Source organism: Crocuta crocuta, unplaced genomic scaffold (genome assembly GCF_008692635.1).
Source record: "Crocuta crocuta isolate KB4526 unplaced genomic scaffold, BGI_CrCroc_1.0 scaffold36, whole genome shotgun sequence".
Taxonomy (NCBI): Eukaryota; Metazoa; Chordata; class Mammalia; order Carnivora; family Hyaenidae; genus Crocuta; species Crocuta crocuta.
In genome coordinates, this window is record NW_027532203.1 from 15,768,287 (window position 1) to 15,785,845 (window position 17,559).

The 17,559-nt window shown below is 44.3% G+C and overlaps 1 protein-coding gene across 2 annotated transcripts in view; it reads left to right on the plus strand.

Annotated features, from left to right (window-relative positions):
- Positions 1 to 8,728: 8,728 nt before the first annotated feature.
- Positions 8,729 to 17,559, plus strand: part of DYM (dymeclin) — a 338,993-nt gene continuing 330,162 nt past the window's right edge. For both annotated transcript variants that reach the window (XM_077777573.1, XM_077777572.1), the window contains exon 1: positions 8,729 to 8,984. The gene's annotated coding sequence lies outside the window, so the exon portion shown is untranslated. The remainder of the gene's footprint in view (positions 8,985 to 17,559) is intronic.

The window sequence follows — 17,559 nt, forward strand, 5'->3', positions numbered from 1 at the left end:
TTTTTGTGTTCTCATCTTTTAACTTTGCTCCCCTTGCACCAACACAACTATACCTAGTTTTCAGTAGTTTATTTTGCCTTAGATCACTTTCATAGCACTTCCTGTTTCTCTGGGAGACCGGATTATTGTTCCCAGAAAATAATTCAAGGCTCACCCGAACAACTCCAGTTTTGTCATATTTTCTTCATTACTAAGCAGCCTTCCTAGGAAACAGGTGAGTCAGCACTTCCGCAAAATGACACCCCCCTGGCATGTTGGTCCACTGGACAAGGCTGGCAGGTTTAAAAAAAGTCACCATCAAAAAAATCTAGGATGGCTCTTCCTGTAAGGGGCCTCAGACGATCTCCAAAAATGGTTCGCTATTCACTTGACCCAGAAAACCCTACGAAATCATGCAAATAAAGAGCTTCAAATCTTCTTGTTCGCTTTTAAGAACCACATGTGTGGGGCACCTGGGTGGCTTAGTCGGTTGAGCGTCCAGCTTTCGCTTAGGTCATGATCTCGCGGTTCGTGGGTTCGAGCCCCACGTCGGGCTCTGTGCTGACTGCCAGCTCAGAGCCTGGAGCCTGTTTCGGTCTGTGACTCCCTCTCTCTCTGACCCTCCCCTGCTCGCGCTGTCTCTCTCTCTCTCTCCTAGAAATAAATAAAACATTTAAAAAAAAAAAAGAACCACACGTGAAACTGCCCATGTGTATCCGCAAAGCCAGCAAGTAGCTGAAAGATGCCACCTTGGCAGAAGCAATGTGTCACTACCATGGTGGAGTTGGTAGGTGTGCCCATGCCAAAAATGGGGCTGGACACAGAGTCAGTGGCCCAAAAACTGTGCTGAATCTCTATGGCACACACTTAAAAATGCAAAGGGTAATGCTTAGCTAAGGGTTGAGATATAGATTCTCTGGTCATTGAGCACATCCAGGTGAACAAAGCCCTCAAAATGTGGCTTACGAGGCTCATGGTTGGATTAATCCATACATGAACTCTCTCTGCCACATTGGGATGATCCTGGCTGAAAAAGAGTAGATTGCTCCTAAACGAGAAGAGGAGGTTGCACAGAAGAAGAAGATACTCCAGAAGAAACAGAAGAAACAAAAACTTACAGCCCAGGAATCAATTCTACATTAAGATAAATGCAAGTAAAAGTAAAAAAAAAAAAAAAGTCTAGGATGGGGGTGGTTAGAAGGGGTTTTTATACTACTTGTATTTAAAAATATATTTTACAGGGGCTCCTGGGTGGCTCAGTCGGTTTAACATCCGACTTGGGCACAGGTCATGATCTCACAGTTCGTGGGTTCAAACCCCGTGTCAAGCTCTGTGCTGACATTTCAGAGCCTGGAGCCTGCTTGGGATTCTGTGTCTCACTCTCTCCATCTGCCCACTGACACTCTCTCTCTGACTCTCTCTCTCAAAAATAAATAAACATTAAAAAATTATAATAAATCAGTGATTTAGAGAGTAAAATCTTTGAGTTCTCTGAGCCACTCTAGCAAATTAATCAAACGCAAGGTGGGGTGGGGGTGTTGGGAACTATGGCTTTCAGTTGGTTAGAAGCACAGGTAAGTAACAACTTGGGCTTGGAATTGGCATCTGAGGGGGGGGGAGGGAGTCTTGTGGGACTGAGCCCTTAACCTGTGGGATCTGATGCTCTCTCCAGAAAGATGACGTCAGAGCGGAGTTGAATTATAGGACGCCCAGCTGGTGTCAGAGAACTGCCCGGTGGTGTGTGGAAACTTTCCATCCCTGTACTGGAAGTTGGTACTAGAATCCTTTTAGCTCTATGTAAATACCGTAACCTCTGGGAAGCCTTTCCTTTTTTGTTTCAGAGGGTCTCTTGTCCTTGTGCCCTGCAGGGTCCTTACAGTGGTTCTTTGGGTGACCTTGCCCACAGGTAGCTGGTCATCTGCTGAGTCGTACACAGGATGGTGAGCTCGTCAATCACCTCCCATAGTACCATGGGGGATAATTTTCTAAATGTTTTGGGACTAAAGAGAAAGCAATTAAGCACAATTAAAAATCATCAAATGCTAAAACAGCAGATTACTTGGATATCGAATCCTGTTACATCCTGTTATTTTATCTTATCATCTTATCTTATCTTTAGAAAGTGTGAGAGGGGGATAGGGGCAGAGGAAGGGAGAGAATCTCAAGCAGGTTCCACACACAGCATAGAGCCAGACTCGGGGCTCAGCGCCATGGCCCTGGGATCATGACCTGAGCTGAAATCAAGAGTCAGTTGCTCAACTGACTGAGCCCCCCAGGCACCCCTCCCCCTGATATTTTAGTAGCACGTGAAAAAGCAGTTTATTTTTATTGTTTTATTTAAAATTTTTTAATATTTTTTTTTGAGAAAGAGGGAAGACCGACCATGAGCGGGGGAGGGGCAGAGAGAGAGGGAGACACAGAATCCAAAGCAGGCTCCAGGCTCTGAACCCAGCCTTGGGCTTAAACCCACAAGCTATGAGATCATGATCTGAGCCTAAGTCAGATGCTTAACCAACTGAGCCACCCAGGAGCCCTGAAAAGGTGGTTTAAATGACCTTATCAAACAACTAAGCCCCTACTCCACTCTGACACGTGGTGACTCAGTGGAGGGTTTGGAGATTTTGGTCCCTGCTCTCCTGTTGCTCTTTCTTCTAGATATCCTGGTCCCCATTTTCCACACAATGGCAGGATAGTGCAGACTAGGTCCTAAATCCCTTAGGCTCATGGCTTCTGGGAGATTTGCTTTGCCTAATGAGACCAGCAGGCTCATTATTGTATAATTATATCTTTCTATAAAGCATGATCTAGGGTGTGTTAAAACAACACTTACCTAGTTTGGTTCATTGACACCAATAAAGTCTGACCATGTCCTCTGAAATCAATTACATTTCTTCAAATCTTCTTTGGATTAGTTGTTTGTACCCAGCGTTATGGATTGAATTATGGCACGCACCCTATCATGCAATTTTTATGTTGAAGCCCTAAACCCCAGAACCTAAGAATGTGACCCTATTTGCAAATAGGCTCGCTGCAGATGGGATTAGTTAAAATTAAGTCATTATGGTGGATCCTAATCCAATATGACTGGTATTCTTATAAAAAAAAAATTTGGACATACACATGCAGAGAGAACACAATGAGAAGAGAAGGCCAAGATTGGGTGACCTTCTACAAGCCACAGAACTCCAGAGATGGCCAGGAAACCACGGGAAGCCAGCTGGAACGCATGGAACAAATTCTCCCTCATAGTCTCTGAAAGATCCAGCTCTGCCGACACCTTGATTTTGAACTTGTCCCCTCAAGAACTTCAAGACAATAAACTCTATTGTTTAAATCACTCAATTTGTGGTACGTTATCGCAGCAGCCCTAACACACCCAGGCATTGCAGTTCATCTCAGTTGGAAAGATGAAATAACTTTGAGGGAGTCAGCGTGGAGCTTCACAAGTACTGTGGTGTTGGTAAAGAGAGCTCATGAGATGGCCTTTTCCTGTGAGTGGGCGCGGGCTCTGCAGCTGGACTGCCTGGGTTCGAGTCACCACTTGCCAGTTTTGTGGTGTCAGGAAGTCTGGGTACCTATTCTGCAGGGTCATAATGCCCATTGAGTTAATGCACCTGAAACTTTAGAACAGTGCCTGGCATGGGTAGCTGTTCTCTAGACTGTTTCATCAACTAATATTAGTTTGTGACTCCTCCTGATTTGTCCCTGGGACAAAGGAGACTGTGACGATGGTATAGTGCCTCCTCCCCTGGGTTTCTCCAGCAGCAGAGCCCTGGAGAGCTCCTCTCAGGAGGAAAGCTATCAGGAGCCGTGGTGGTCTGGCTGGCCCAAGCCTTTCTTTCTCCCACAGCTTAGCCTCAGAGCTCAGGATAAATAAGGAAAGATGAGCAGGGACCCTGTAGGCACGGCATAGATGTGTAGCTGAGCTACAGGTGGGTGTGAAGGGATCGGAAGGCTAACTGGGTAGCCTCTCACTCGGCCAAGCAACTCCCTTGAACAGTGGAGTCACTGCCTTCTGAGCATTCAACACTATGCACGGCAGTGTCTGACGGGCTGCTAACACCTAGTATTGTTGGGGCTTCGGTAAGGCTGTAGAAAATGCTTCATCCCACCATCAGCTTACGGGCTGTGTGTCCTTGTCTGAATTTTCATGCGGCCCTTGCACTCAGTTCCTCATCTCTCAGATGAAGGGACTTGATTAATTGCCAATGTTCCTTCCCAGTTGTAATTTTGTCTACCTGTTCAACCAGACTCAGCCTGAACACATGGAGAGGAATTGGAGTCTCATTTTCTTCCAGGTGGACAATTTCACTATCAGTAAGCTGACTTCCACTTAACAAACTATTGTGAAGTGCTTTCCAAGTCATTAGTTTCTACACCAACCCTTTTGTTTGGAGATGCAAATAAAATCACAGTGCACCGTTCATGGCAAACAGGCCATGATGTGAATTGTTAATGATTAGTCCTGATATTCTTGTCAGAAAGTTCTTAGGTGGAGCTGAAATCTGTATCCTAGCACTTCAAACCTTTGGTCCTAGTTTGGTGCCCTGGAACAACATAAAACAAGTCTGGTCATGTCTCCTTGAGAACAGTTATGAATTTCGAGTCTCATTGTTCTACTCAGTTCCGCCAGGCATGCTGCATCTGGCAAGGTTTTCAGACCTCTCACCATCCTGATTGTCCTGCCCAGATGATCTAGTTCTGGTTAATCTATACTTCTTTTCAGAGGAATGCCCGGAGACTGGCGACGACAACATGGGAGTTGATTGCCATCTGGATTACACCGGTGAAATCATGTTTATTGAAAAAGGCATGCTATATGCATTACTTAATTCTCATCGCAACTATGAGATGTGAGGGGGATATTCTGGTCTCCTCTTTACAGAGAAAAAAACTAGGCTCAGAGGAGTCAAGGAGCTGTGATGGACTGTGTGTTTGTGTTTCCCTGAAAGTCCTATATTTAAACGAATCCTACATGGGGTGACAGTAGGAGGTGTGGCCTTGTGGAGGTAATTACTTTTAGATCAGGTCATGGGGTTGGAGCCTCTATGGTGGCTAAGTGTTTTCATCAGAAGAAACTGGAGCTCTAGGGGCACCTGGGTGGCTTAGTTGGTTAAGCATCCAGCTTTGGCTCAGGTCACGATCTCATGGTCTGTGAGTTTGAGCCCAGTGTGCTGACAGTGTGGAGCCTGGAGACTGCTTCATATTCTGGGTCTCCTTCTCTCTCTGCCCCTTCCCCGGTCACTCTCTGTCTCTCAAAAATGTGTAAACACTAAAAGAAAAGGAGAAGGAGGAGGAGGAGGAGGAGAAACAGGCAGCAATTCGGAAAGTTTTCTTTCTTAATTAAACTTTATATTTTTGAATCTGTTCATTTTCTGTTGTTGTTATAATAAGTTACCACAAATTTAGTGGCTTAAACAACACAAATTTATTATCTCCTAGTTCTGTAGGTCAGAAGTCTGACACAATTCTCACTGAGCTAGAATCAAGGTATTGGCAAGCCTGTGTTCCCTTCTGGAGGCTCCAGGGAGAATCTGTTTTCTTGTCTTCTCCAGCGGCTAGGGACACAGGGCACGCCCCTGTCTCTTCCAAGCCAGCAATTACCGATCCTCACATTGCTTCACGTGACCTTGCAGAGCCATATTTATGACTCTCTTTTGGCTTCCTCTCACTTTTCATTTTTTGATTACATTAGGTCCACCCTGAGAATCCCAGATAAATTCCTGTGTGAAGGTCATCTGATTAGCAACCTGATGCTATCTGCAACTCTTTGCCGTGTAACCTAATATATTCATAGGTTTGGGGGATTAGGATGTGGATATCTTCAGCAGGACCATTATTCTGCCTACCACATGGAATAATTTTAAATGTTTATTTATTTTGTGCGTGTGTGTGTGTGTGTGAGAGAGAGAGAGAGAGAGAAGGGGGGGGCGCCCGGGTAGCTCAGTCGGTTAAGCGCCCAACTTGGGCTCAGGTCATGATCTCACAGTTCGTGGGTTCGAGCCCCGCGTCAGGCTCTGTGCTGACAGCTCAGAGCCTGGAGCCTGTTTCAGATTCTGTGTCTCCCTCTCTCTCTGCCCCTCCCCTGCTCATGCTCTTTCGCTCTCTGTCTCTCAAAGATAAATAAACGTTAAAAAAAAATTAAAAAAAAAAAGAGAGAGAGACCGCATGTGATCAGAGAAGGGGCAGAGAGAGAGGGAGAGAGAGAATACTAAGCAGGCTCTGCATTGCCAGCTCTGGGACTGACGCAGGGCTCAGTCTCATAAACCGTGAGATCATGACCTGAGCCAAAATCAATGGTTGGATGCCTAACTGACTGAGCCATCCAGGTGCCCCTGGAATAATTTTAGATTTACAGAAGAATTGCGAGGTAAAGAGTTCCTGTATATCTTTCACCCAGTTTGCTTTAATGTTAATGTCTTACATAACCATAACACATTTGTCAAAACAAGGAAATTAACATTGGTACAATACCAATAACTAAACTCCAGACTTCGTTCAGATTTCATTAAATTTTCCCACTCTTGTCTTTTCTGGTTCTAGGATCTGACCCAGACATCCACTTGCAGTCAGTAGCAGGGTTTTCATGACTTTCTGGCAGTGTTTCTGCACCAACTAGACACTGATGTAATCAAGTGAAAGTTATCATGAGAATGGCTCCGGCAGTATTGGGAGCTGATGACCAAGGATAACACTTCGCAGCTTACATGCGCAATAAATAGTGAAGGACTGTTACTCCAATTCATGCTTCATCTATTAAGATAACCATTCCTAATCAAATAGCTGATTTATGACGTTTGCCCAACACTGGTAAGACCCTTTTTATTTCAAGCCAGCCAAAACCTATAAAAAAAGGAGGATGTTAAATTTAATAATAGGATTGTCTCAAAGTAGAATTAATTGTTTCTTGGTCTCTAGTGCTAGTTCTGGAGAGAGACTCACATTTGTTGCTTGGTCATTTGGGGTAGAAGGTATAATTTTAGGTATAGGCAAAAATATAAAGTACTTTGAGTTTGGGTTTGGTACCTCTCTTTCACTATAATTTTAAAATAAAAATTATAAAATTATACATGTAACTCATATTCATCGCAGAAAAAATAGAAAATAGGGAACAACTGAATTTAATCACACACAATCTCATATCCCAAAGTTAATAATTAATATTCTTTTAGTCTTTTCCCCCCGGGGATGTGTGTGTGTGTGTATTATAAACATAAACATAATTCATTTATGAAAATTGGATAAGATTATACATACTATTTCCACTGGATAGATCATGAACATGCATCCTAGCATTTTTTACAATGGCTGCATAGCAGTGCCCACCTTTTTTTTTTAGGGAGACTCCAAGGTACCTTGTGTGTTAGTATGTTTTTCTGTAATAATCCTGACAGCCCAGGGAATTTATTGGTAATAGATGCTAGAAAAGTATACCTGATATCTGTATGGTACTTCTCAGAGTAAAGAGCCAAAAATTAAGTCCTCCATTAAGAGAAACCTTGGGGTGCACATAGCCCCAATCCCAGTCCCAATCTCAGACTGTTCAAGGCTAAAGCCATCCTCGGACTGCCCTCAGTTCAGCTAATCAAAAAACATTCCTATGGTCTGAGTCAAGGCTGGGAACTGCAGATACAAACTAGCCAATTTCTCACCGCTTGCCTGAACCCCACATGGGCCCTTTGAACTCACCTCATAATTGGTCATTTTCAAAGGATTCTCAAAAGTCATGATTGGGTCCCACCAAAAGTAATGAACACCTCACAGATACTAAATGGTCAAAGCTGTAATTGTAATTGGTGCTTATGTGATGATGCTACATGTACTGTAACACCCCCATCCCTTACTCCTTAAAAACCCTATTCGCTATTGTTTTTGGCTTCATCTTGCTGCCACGACACAGGTAGGCAGATGAGCCCCTGCTCGAGCTTGTAATAAAGACCCTTTTGTATTTGCATAGGTGTCGGCTCCTTGGAGGTCTCTGGGAACTCGCGAATCAGGCACAACAAGAGTACGTCTGACACGCTGACTATAAAAGGGAAATAAGTGATATTTATCTCAGCGTTATTTGTTGAAAGCAGTTAACAGTGCATAGCACATAGAAAACAACTCACAATGGGAGTTCTTAATTATTGTTATTGATTTGCCAATGGTCCTGTATGGGAAGAATCATCGTCATCATCTTCTACGTATTTAAGAGGAAACTGACGTGAAAAGCTCAAGGATGGACGTTGATCTGGTCTTCAGCTCTTCTGACTTCAAATTCCAAATTTTGGCCCCTGCACTGTATGGATGGATACTCTTTCCCATGGGAGGTGCCCTTTCTGTAAATAGTGCAGGTAATTATAGATCTGCTACCTGCCTCCATCAAAAGTTATTTTCCAAAAGTCAGCTCTTCACACAAGAGTTTGAAAAGAATAAAGATAGATAAAAAATTTTTTAAAAACCCCAAAAGATAAATAATGTTCCTATTTCCCAATTCTTCAGAGCCGTACAAGGAACTGCTTGACGGTGAGTTGGCTATCCATCCAGTTGGGGTAAATAGTTAAGCCACCATAACACCTGGAACACGGTAAGGGGTCCAACAGTCTGTAGGTAGTGAGTTGAGGCGCTTCTCGAATTTGCCACGTGGCTTTGCGGTTGCCCTGGACGCGCTAGGTGGGTGGAGAAACGCTCAACGGCTGAAGGACTACATTTCCCAGAAGTGTGCGCGCCGTGCGCCACGTGACCGTCAGCCGGGGCGCGCCCGGCTGTTCGGTAGCTAGCAGCGTTCTCTGCCGCTTCCCTCTTCTCTCCCCGCCTCCCGGCCTCCGCACGGACGCTGCCGGGGCGGGAACCGAGCCGGAGTCGAGCCGGAGTCGGAGCCGCAGAGACGTGGAAACATGGAGGCCTGAGCCGGCGTGCGCCACCCCGGCTGCGGCGGCGACAGCGGCTTCTTCCGATCTCTCTTTGCCACCCGCTTGCGTGTCGGCGGAGCTGGAAGCGGATCTGCCCGCCGCCTGAGACAGGTGGGCTCTGGCGCCGCCCCCATCGGAGCGGCCCTGAAAATCCGGCGGGGCCGGCAGCCCCGTGTCGGAGCGGGTTTGAGGACATCCTCCAGTCGGTGGGGCCCCTTCGCCAGGGCGGGGTAGACGGTTTCTTCCTGACAGTGGGGAACTGGGCCACCCTGGAGGGGCTGTCTGTGCTTGGGCCCCAAGAACTGCCCGCGTCTTCCCTCCTCCCCGCCCCCTTCCAGGGAACAGTGGCACTCAGTGGCAGTCAAGAGTGTGAGAGGGACGTCTGTCTGAGTCGTGTTAAGAGTTGGGGGGATATCGAAGAGCAAGTAGATGCTTGGAGAAATGGGGCGATGTGGGTCTGACAAATGGGCGTGTGATGGGCAGGGTCAGCAATAGGGTTGATTTTTTGGACATATACATTGTTATTGACATGTAATTGACTTACCATAAAATTCACCCTTTAAAAGTACAACTAAAGTCTAACTCCGTGGTTTTTAGCATATTCACAGGGTTGTGCAACTCTAATTTCAGAACATTTTTGTCACCCATAAGAAACTCATACCCATTATACAGTCACTCTTTATTTTTCCCTTTCCCACTCCCTGGCAGCTAGCAGTTGTGTTTTTTTTTTTTTTTTTCTNTATTTTATTTTATATTTGTTTTTTGAGAGAGAGAGGGAAAAAAAGAAGTAAAAGAGACACGGGTGGGCAGAGGGGCAGAGAGAGGAGGAAAGAGAATCTTAGCCAGAGTCCTTTTCCAGTGTGCAGCCCAACAGTGGGGCTCAGTGTAACAACTTTGAGTCCATGACCTAAGTTGAAATCAAGAGTCAGATGCTTAACCAACTGAGCCACCCAGTCACAGATGCCCCCAAACTATTATATTATTATTTTCTTTATTTTAGCAAGAAGGAGAGTGAGTGAGTTGGGAGGGACAGAGGGAGAGAGAGTGAGAATCCCAAGCAGGCTTCACACACAGCACGGAGCCAGACTTCAGGCTCAATGCCAATATCCTGGGATCATGACCCAGGGCAAAATCAAGAGTGGATCACTCAACTGATGGAGCCACTCAGGTGCCCTGCCCCCTTACTGATTTAAAGCAGGTCCTAAGCATACCATTTCATATGTAAATATTTGAGTGTATATTTGTAGAAGGTTGAGTCACTCTCTTTTTATTATACCCACATACAATGATCACATCTAAAAAAATTAATAGTAATCTCTTAATATCGATATTTAGGACTTATTTTTTAAAATGTGGTATGCATTTGATACAAGGGAATTATGCAGTCCAAAGACTTTGATGTTTGACTGTCTAAAAAGGTATTGTATAATTTTTTCCTGATTTTTTTCCAGTTGTTCCTGGTATCCTAACTGTTCCTCTTTCTTGGTTAATATGGTTCATCCTTTGCAAAAAGTTTGAAGAATTGTCACCTTGGCATTTTAATTGATGGAGTTTTGTGAGAGCAGGAAAAAATAGAAGCAAAATATAACACATGCACAAATTTTTAAAAAAGTGAAATGTATATGCACAAGTAACTTATGTCTGTTCTAAATATTGGGGAAATTTCTAGATACTTTCACATATTGTGAGAAGTTGTTTACTGTGTGTGTATTAGCTTTCAATGCCTACTGTAACAAATTACCACAAATTTAGTGTCCTAAAAACAACACATTATTTTTAAAGTTCTGTATTTTAGGGGTGGCTTGGTGACTCAGTCAAAGTGTCCAACTTTGGCTCGGGTCATGATCTTGTGGTTCGTGGGTTCAGCCTGTGCTGGGCTTCCTGCTGNTGCCGCTCAGTTGACTGAATCACCCAGGCGTCCTTTATTTTATTTTATTTTATTTTATTTTATTTTATTTTATANTGATCTTGTGGTTCGTGGGTTCAGCCTGTGCTGGGCTTCCTGCTGTCAGCACGGAGCCAGCCTCGGATTCTCTGTCCCCCACCCCTATGTTTTTTCTTCTCCTCTACTCTTGCTCTCTCAAAAATGAATAAACATTTAAATTATATTTTTACATTTATTTATTTTTGAGAGACAGAGCACAAGTGGGGGAGGGGCAGAGAGAGAGGGAGACACAGAATCCGAAGCAGGTGCCAGGCTCTGAGCCCTCGGCACAGAGCCCGAATCAGGGCTTGAACTCACAAACCGTGAGATCATGACTTGAGCCAAAGTCGGATGCTTAACTGACTGAGCCACCTAGGCGCCTCAAAAATAAACATTAAAATTTTTTTTTAAAGTTCTGTATTGTAGAAGTCCAAAATGGGTCTCACTGGGCTAAAAGAAATCAGTGTGTCAACAAGTCTCTGTTCTTTTCTGGACTTTTCTAGGGGAGAATCTGTTTCCTTACCTCTTCCAGATTCTAGAGGTCTATGGCCCTCTTACTCCATCTTCAACGTCGGCAGTATTGCATCTCTCCAGTCACAGTTGGGAAAGGTTAAGGACGGGGCGCCTGGGTGGCTTAGTCGGTTAAGCATCCAACTTTCGCTTAGGTCATGATCTCGCGGTTCGTGGGTTCGAGCCCCGCGTCGGGCTCTGTGCTGACTGCCAGCTCAGAGCCTGGAGCCAATTTCAGAGTCTGTATCTCCCTCTCTCTCTGACCCTCCCCTGCTCACGCTGTCTCTCTCTCTCTCCTAGAAATAAATAAAAAATATTAAAAAAAAAAAAAAAGGAAAGGTTAAGGACCCACATGATTAGATCAGTCCTATGTAGATAATTCAGGAGAATCTCCCCCATCTGAAGGTCCTTGACTTACTTATAGCTGCAGAGTCCCCTTTGCCAGTTAAGATAACAATCACAGCTTCCATAGATTAGGACAGGGACATCTTTGGGGGCTGTTATTCTTTCTGCCATGGTTGTTTGGGGGCATTTTGCTGAGACTTCGGAAAATAGGTGAGGTGATCTTTTTTGCTACTACAAATTCAATGTAAGGGTCATCTTTCACTTTGTAGGGTATGGGAATGGTTGGTGGTAGAGAGGACCACTCCATATTCCTTTTTAGTGACCATAGCACGCATATGGGAAGTACCTGTGTACTTGCAGTGTAGCCTTTGGTAAAATGAGACGTTTAGAAGTGATTAAGTGTAAAAGCAATGTAACAACATGTAAAGGTTTTCCATATTTCGTTTTGGTCTCTCTATGTTCATGTTTTTAGAGTATTGTGTACTTGTGATCAGAGTGTGTGTAACGCCCAGCAGCTGCTTGAAGTCACAGGGCAGGCTGGGGCAGTGATGGTCCCCATGCCCCGAGTGAGAAGGCTCTCTGACCCAGGGGGTGATCGACGCACCCTCAATTCAACAGGAAGCCCTTAAAGTGAGAGGACATTCAGGAAGAATGAGCTCCTGACAGACTTGGGATTGAGGCCCCTTCTCAACTTGGCCTTCTGTGACCTGGTTGGTTGAAAAGGCCTTTGAGCCTGAACAGGTCGGGGGGAGGGGGGTGTGTGTGTGGCTGGGGCTCCTCTCCCTTAACCAGGACCAGGAGAAGAGTGAATGTTGGAGGTAGAGAGGACTTCGGGAAGACCTCTGGTTTGGTGTGCTTCTGGCTGCCTCAGCGGGACCGTGTGGGGGTGTGGAGATGCTGGCTCTGGTGGCGGTGTGTTTCAGCTTACCGCCTCTCAGGAAGCGTAAGGGGAGTTGTTCAGTATTTACTCTTGCTCTTCAGCTGATTTCCCCTTGGGAGCTTCTTAGTGTCGCTTAATGCTCTGAACTCCTGCTTAAAAACTGCATGCAAACAGTGTGTAAGAAATCTACCTAATACTTACTTCTAGTCAAAATAATCTAAACTAGCAGGGTTGAGAACAGCTTTACCAATAGGTCTTACTTACTAAAGTGTTTCTGGTTTTTTCATTCCTTTAAGGAAGTTTGGTTGGCACTTTCTGATCTCTAATATTTTTTAAGATGTTTATTTATTTTGAGAGAGAGAGAGGGAGAGAGAGACAGGGAGAATCTTAAGCAGGATCACTCACATTCCAGGAACCATGGGATCACATGACCTGAGCTGGAATCAGGAGTCAGATACTCAACCGACTGAACCACCCAGGCCCCCCTCCCCCCCATCTCTTCTGTAGTTTTTATCACATTCATTAAATATGCAGATACCAGGCTGGGATTTTGGAGTGTGAGTGGGGCCGGGTGTGTGGACAAAATGGGTAAAGGTGGTCAAAAGGTAGAAACTTCTAGTTATAAGTCATGGGAGTGTAATGTGCAGCATGGCAACTGTAGTTACTAATGCTCTATTGTGTATTTGAAAGTTGCTAACAGTAGATCTTTTAAGTTCTCAACACAAGAAAAAACTGTAATGATGTGTGGTGATAGGTGTTAGCTAGACTTACTGTGGTGATCATTTTGCAATATATACACTATGGAGTACTATGTTGTACTCCTGAAACTAACATAATCCTACATGTCAATTACATCTCAATGTAAAAACAGTGCAAACACTAAGTAGTTGTGAACTCTCTAATAAGGACAGGAAGAATTAAACAATAAGTATTTTGTATGTGATATGACTGATAATTTCTTTTTTAGATGGAGCCAGTCACCAAATCTTAACAATTCCTTCAGAATATCTCTTGCTACCCTTCACTTTAGAATACGTAAAAAATTTTTTTTTTTAACATTTATTCAGTTTTGAGAGATGGAGAGAGACAGAGCATGAGTGGGAGGGGCAGAGAGAGAGACACATACACACACACACAGAATCTGAAGCAGTCTCCAGGATCTGAGCTGTCAGCACAGAGTCTGATGTGGGGCTCGAACTCATGAACCATGAGATTGTGACCTGAGCCAAAGTCGGACACTTAACTGACTGAGCCACCCAGGCGCCCCTTGAATACTGTTAAAGCCCCCTGTGTCATGTAAGTTTAGGTTTGGCTGTGGATAGCAGACTTGATTGAATAGTAGCTTAAACATCTTGTTTGTTTCTCATGTTAAAGTCCAGAGGTAGACAGTTCATGGCTGGCATGGTGGCTCCACTGTCATTAGTTACCCAGTTCCTTACTCTGTCATCCCTAGGGTGTGGCTTGATTTCTGGGTCCAGATGGTGGTGCATGGCATGCAGTTAGATAAATGGTATGGCACCCACAGAGAGTTCTGGACTGGACGTAGGTATTTTGAAATCATCAGTGTATAGGGATGAGTTCACTGATCTCTCAGAAGACTCAGGGAGGTGTGTGATGTTGCAGTTCTAGCGGACAAAGGAGAACCTGTTAGTAAGTCATCCTGTTTGTTGTAAAGCATCAGCATCTGCCTGCTCTCTGGCCTTTTGTGCTTCTACTCTGATTCCCTCCCTCCTCCAACCGTGTTGAACTTCTTTCAGTTCCTGGAATGGGCCCTTGCCTGTTTTTGTCTTCACTGTAGGCCTTCATACGTGGTGTTCCCTTTGCTTTGACAATTTTCTGAACCCCTCACCCAGCTAGGCCAACTTCAGGTCTAGCTTTTATGGTATTGACCTTGGGGAAGCTTTCATGGAGTCTTGAGTAGTTGCCATATTATAATTTCATGTTGATTCACCTGTGTCTCTTACTCGACTGTAAGTAAATCCTGTTCTTCACAGTTTCTGTCTTGGCACTTAATGTGGTGGTGCCTTGGGTGTTGCTAGTTTGTGTCTTTACCCTGGCACTGTTCTTTGGTATTTGCACATTGAGTTGTTTATACGAATCAATGATTGTGTAGTAGTAAAACACATTCTCTCTATTTATTTATTTTTAAGTTTATTTATTTTTTTGGGGGGAGGGGCAGAGAGAGAGGCGGGNCTCCATGCTGTCAACACAGACACCGGAAGCAGGGCTTGAACTCACCAGCTGTGAGATCATGACTTGAGCCGAAATCAAGAGTTGGATGCTTAACCAACTGGAGCCACCCTGAGGCTCCTTCTCTAATTTATTTAAAAGTTAATTTTTCTACCTAAAGTAATGCTTTTATTTTAGAAAGATAAGAATAATATTAGAAGAAGGCATATTGAAAAAAATGAGCAGTGCCCTGCCTTCTCTATCCTTTGTTATCTGGCTCCCAGAGACCACTACTTTAACTGTATTTGTAAGTAATATGGCTAACTGGCTATTTTTTTGATATATCAATTGTGGTGCCACCTAGTGACCCCTTGTTATGGGAGACGAGATGCCCCTTCTCCCCCTCCCCTGTCTTCCAGCCCTTCCAGTACAGATACCTAGGAATTCTTGGCTAATGTAGTGTTCAGGTTTTACATTGCTGAGAGATGTTGCTCCTGCCGAGCTGAGTAATTCACCTGGTTTCTCTGCTCCCCACCCCCATTTGCTTCTTTTTTTCATGAACATATTTCTAATGTTCACCAAATACTTTGAAAGGCCTTTGGGGATCGGGGCCCAGGAAACTGATGCAAGATGTTACTCTGGCTACCGCTGTTGCTGTGAGCACTGAGTTGCTTTGGTCCCTGTCCCAGAGGCTTCATGGCTTTGTTAGTGTTCGGCTGAGATAAAATCTTAGACACTCCCCCCCTTCCCCCCCCCACTCAGCAGTGTCTACACCTAACAGCCTCTGTCTTGTTCATGCTTTCATTTTGGAGCTTCTGTTACTTCTGTCTACGTGATATCTTCTAAGTTTCCATTTCCTGTTTTCCATCTCTTTGTCTTCTTGCTCTTTATTGTGGGAATTTCCTTGGCCTTATCTTTTCCTTAGTGAATTAAAAACATTTTTTTTTCAATGTTCATTTATTTTTGAGAGAGAGAGAGAGACTGAGAGAGGGGGAGAGTATCCCAAGCACACTCCATGCTGTCAGTGCAGAATTCAGTGCAGGCTCAGTCTCATTAACCATACTGTGAGATCAGGACGTGAGCTGAAATCAAGAGTCGGACGCTTAAACCGACTGAGCCATCCAGGCGCCCCTCTCTAGGGAATTTTTTAATCAGTTTTTAATTTTAGGTATCTTTTCTTGATCTTTGTTTCCTTTTTTTTTTTTTTTAAATGTTTTATTTATTTCTAGGAGAGAGAGAGACAGCGTGAGCAGGGGAGGGTCAGAGAGAGAGAGAGGGAGATACAGAATCTGAAACAGGCTCCAGGCTCTGAGCTGGCAGCACAGAGCCCAACGCGGGGCTCNGCCTGCCTTGGTCTGAAACCTGATGTGTCATTTTCTAACTCTATAGTCTTGGGGAAGTCGCTTCATCTTTTTTCGCCTTCATTTATTCTTCTAGGCCAAGAGTTGGCAGACGTTTATGTAAAGGGCCAGACTGTAAATAATTTAGGCATGTGGGCCAAGAGGCAAAATGAAGGATATTATACAGGTACTTTTTTTTTTAATGTTTATTTTTGAGAGAGAGAGAGAGAGAGAATGAGAGAATGAGTGGGGGAGGGACAGAGAGAGAGGGAGACAGAGGATCTGAAGAGGGCTCTGTGCTGAAAGTAGAGAGCCCAGTGTGGGGCTCAAACTCTGCAACCACGAGATCATGACCTGAGCCGAAGTTGGATGCTTAACTGACCGAGCCACTCAGGTGCCCCTATCATACAGGTACTTGTGTGATGAGAGAGAAAAATTTTCCACAAGTTTTCTATGAGGAAATTCAAAATACAATACTAATAATGGCTAAGAATAGGTTTTTTTGTAATAAAGGTTTGCTAACAAGAAGAATGAAATCTCTTTTTGGAGGAGAGGGGATAACGTTTTACCTAATAGGGAATACTGAGTGTAAACCTCAGTTGTCAGAATTGATTACAGATGTTCATATTTACTGTGGGTTTTTACATTTAATAAAAATTTTTTTAATGTTTTATTTATTTCTGAGAGAGAGACCGAGAGAGAGACAGTGTGAGCAGGGGAGGGTCAGAGAGAGAGGGAGACACAGAATCTGAAACAGGCTCCAGGTTTGAGCTAGCTGTCAGCACAGAGCCTGACGCGGGGCTTGAACCCACAAACCATGAGATCATGACCTGAGCTGAAGTCGGACGCTTAACTGACTGAGCCACTCAGGAGCCCCTTACATTTTTTTTATTGTTTATTTTTGAGAGAGAAAGAGTGAGCGAGTGAGCGAGCTCGTGTGCGAGTAGGGGAGAGACAGAGAGGAAGGGAGACACAGAATCCAAAGCTGGCTCTAGGCTCTGAGCTGTCAGCACAGAGCCCGACGTGGGGCTTGAACTCACCAACTGCAAGATCATGACCGGAGCCTAAGTTGGACACTCAACCAACTGAACCACCCAGGAGCCCCTAACGTAGGTTTTTAATGAGATATTTTGTATTTCATCTTTGAAAGTATTTCTTTTAAACTTTATTTATTTTGAAAGAGAGAGAGCGAGTAGGGGTAGGGGCAGAGAAAGAGGGAGAGAATCCCAGGCAGGCTCTGAGCTGTCAGTGCAGAGCCCTGAAGTGGGGCTCAGTCTCATGAACCAAACCATGAGATCATGACCTGAGCTGAAATCAAGAGTTGGACGCTTAACCAACTGAGCCATCCAGGCACCCCTGAAAGTATCTTTTTATATGGGGCCTCCAGATATGGATATCAACCCATGAACGTGTGATTTTAGTGGAGCATATTTATTTGCTTGGAAAGTGTCTATAGAATTCTATTAGATTCTTTTCTTTATACTTCCTTTTTAGCAAATCATCGCAATGCCCACTAAT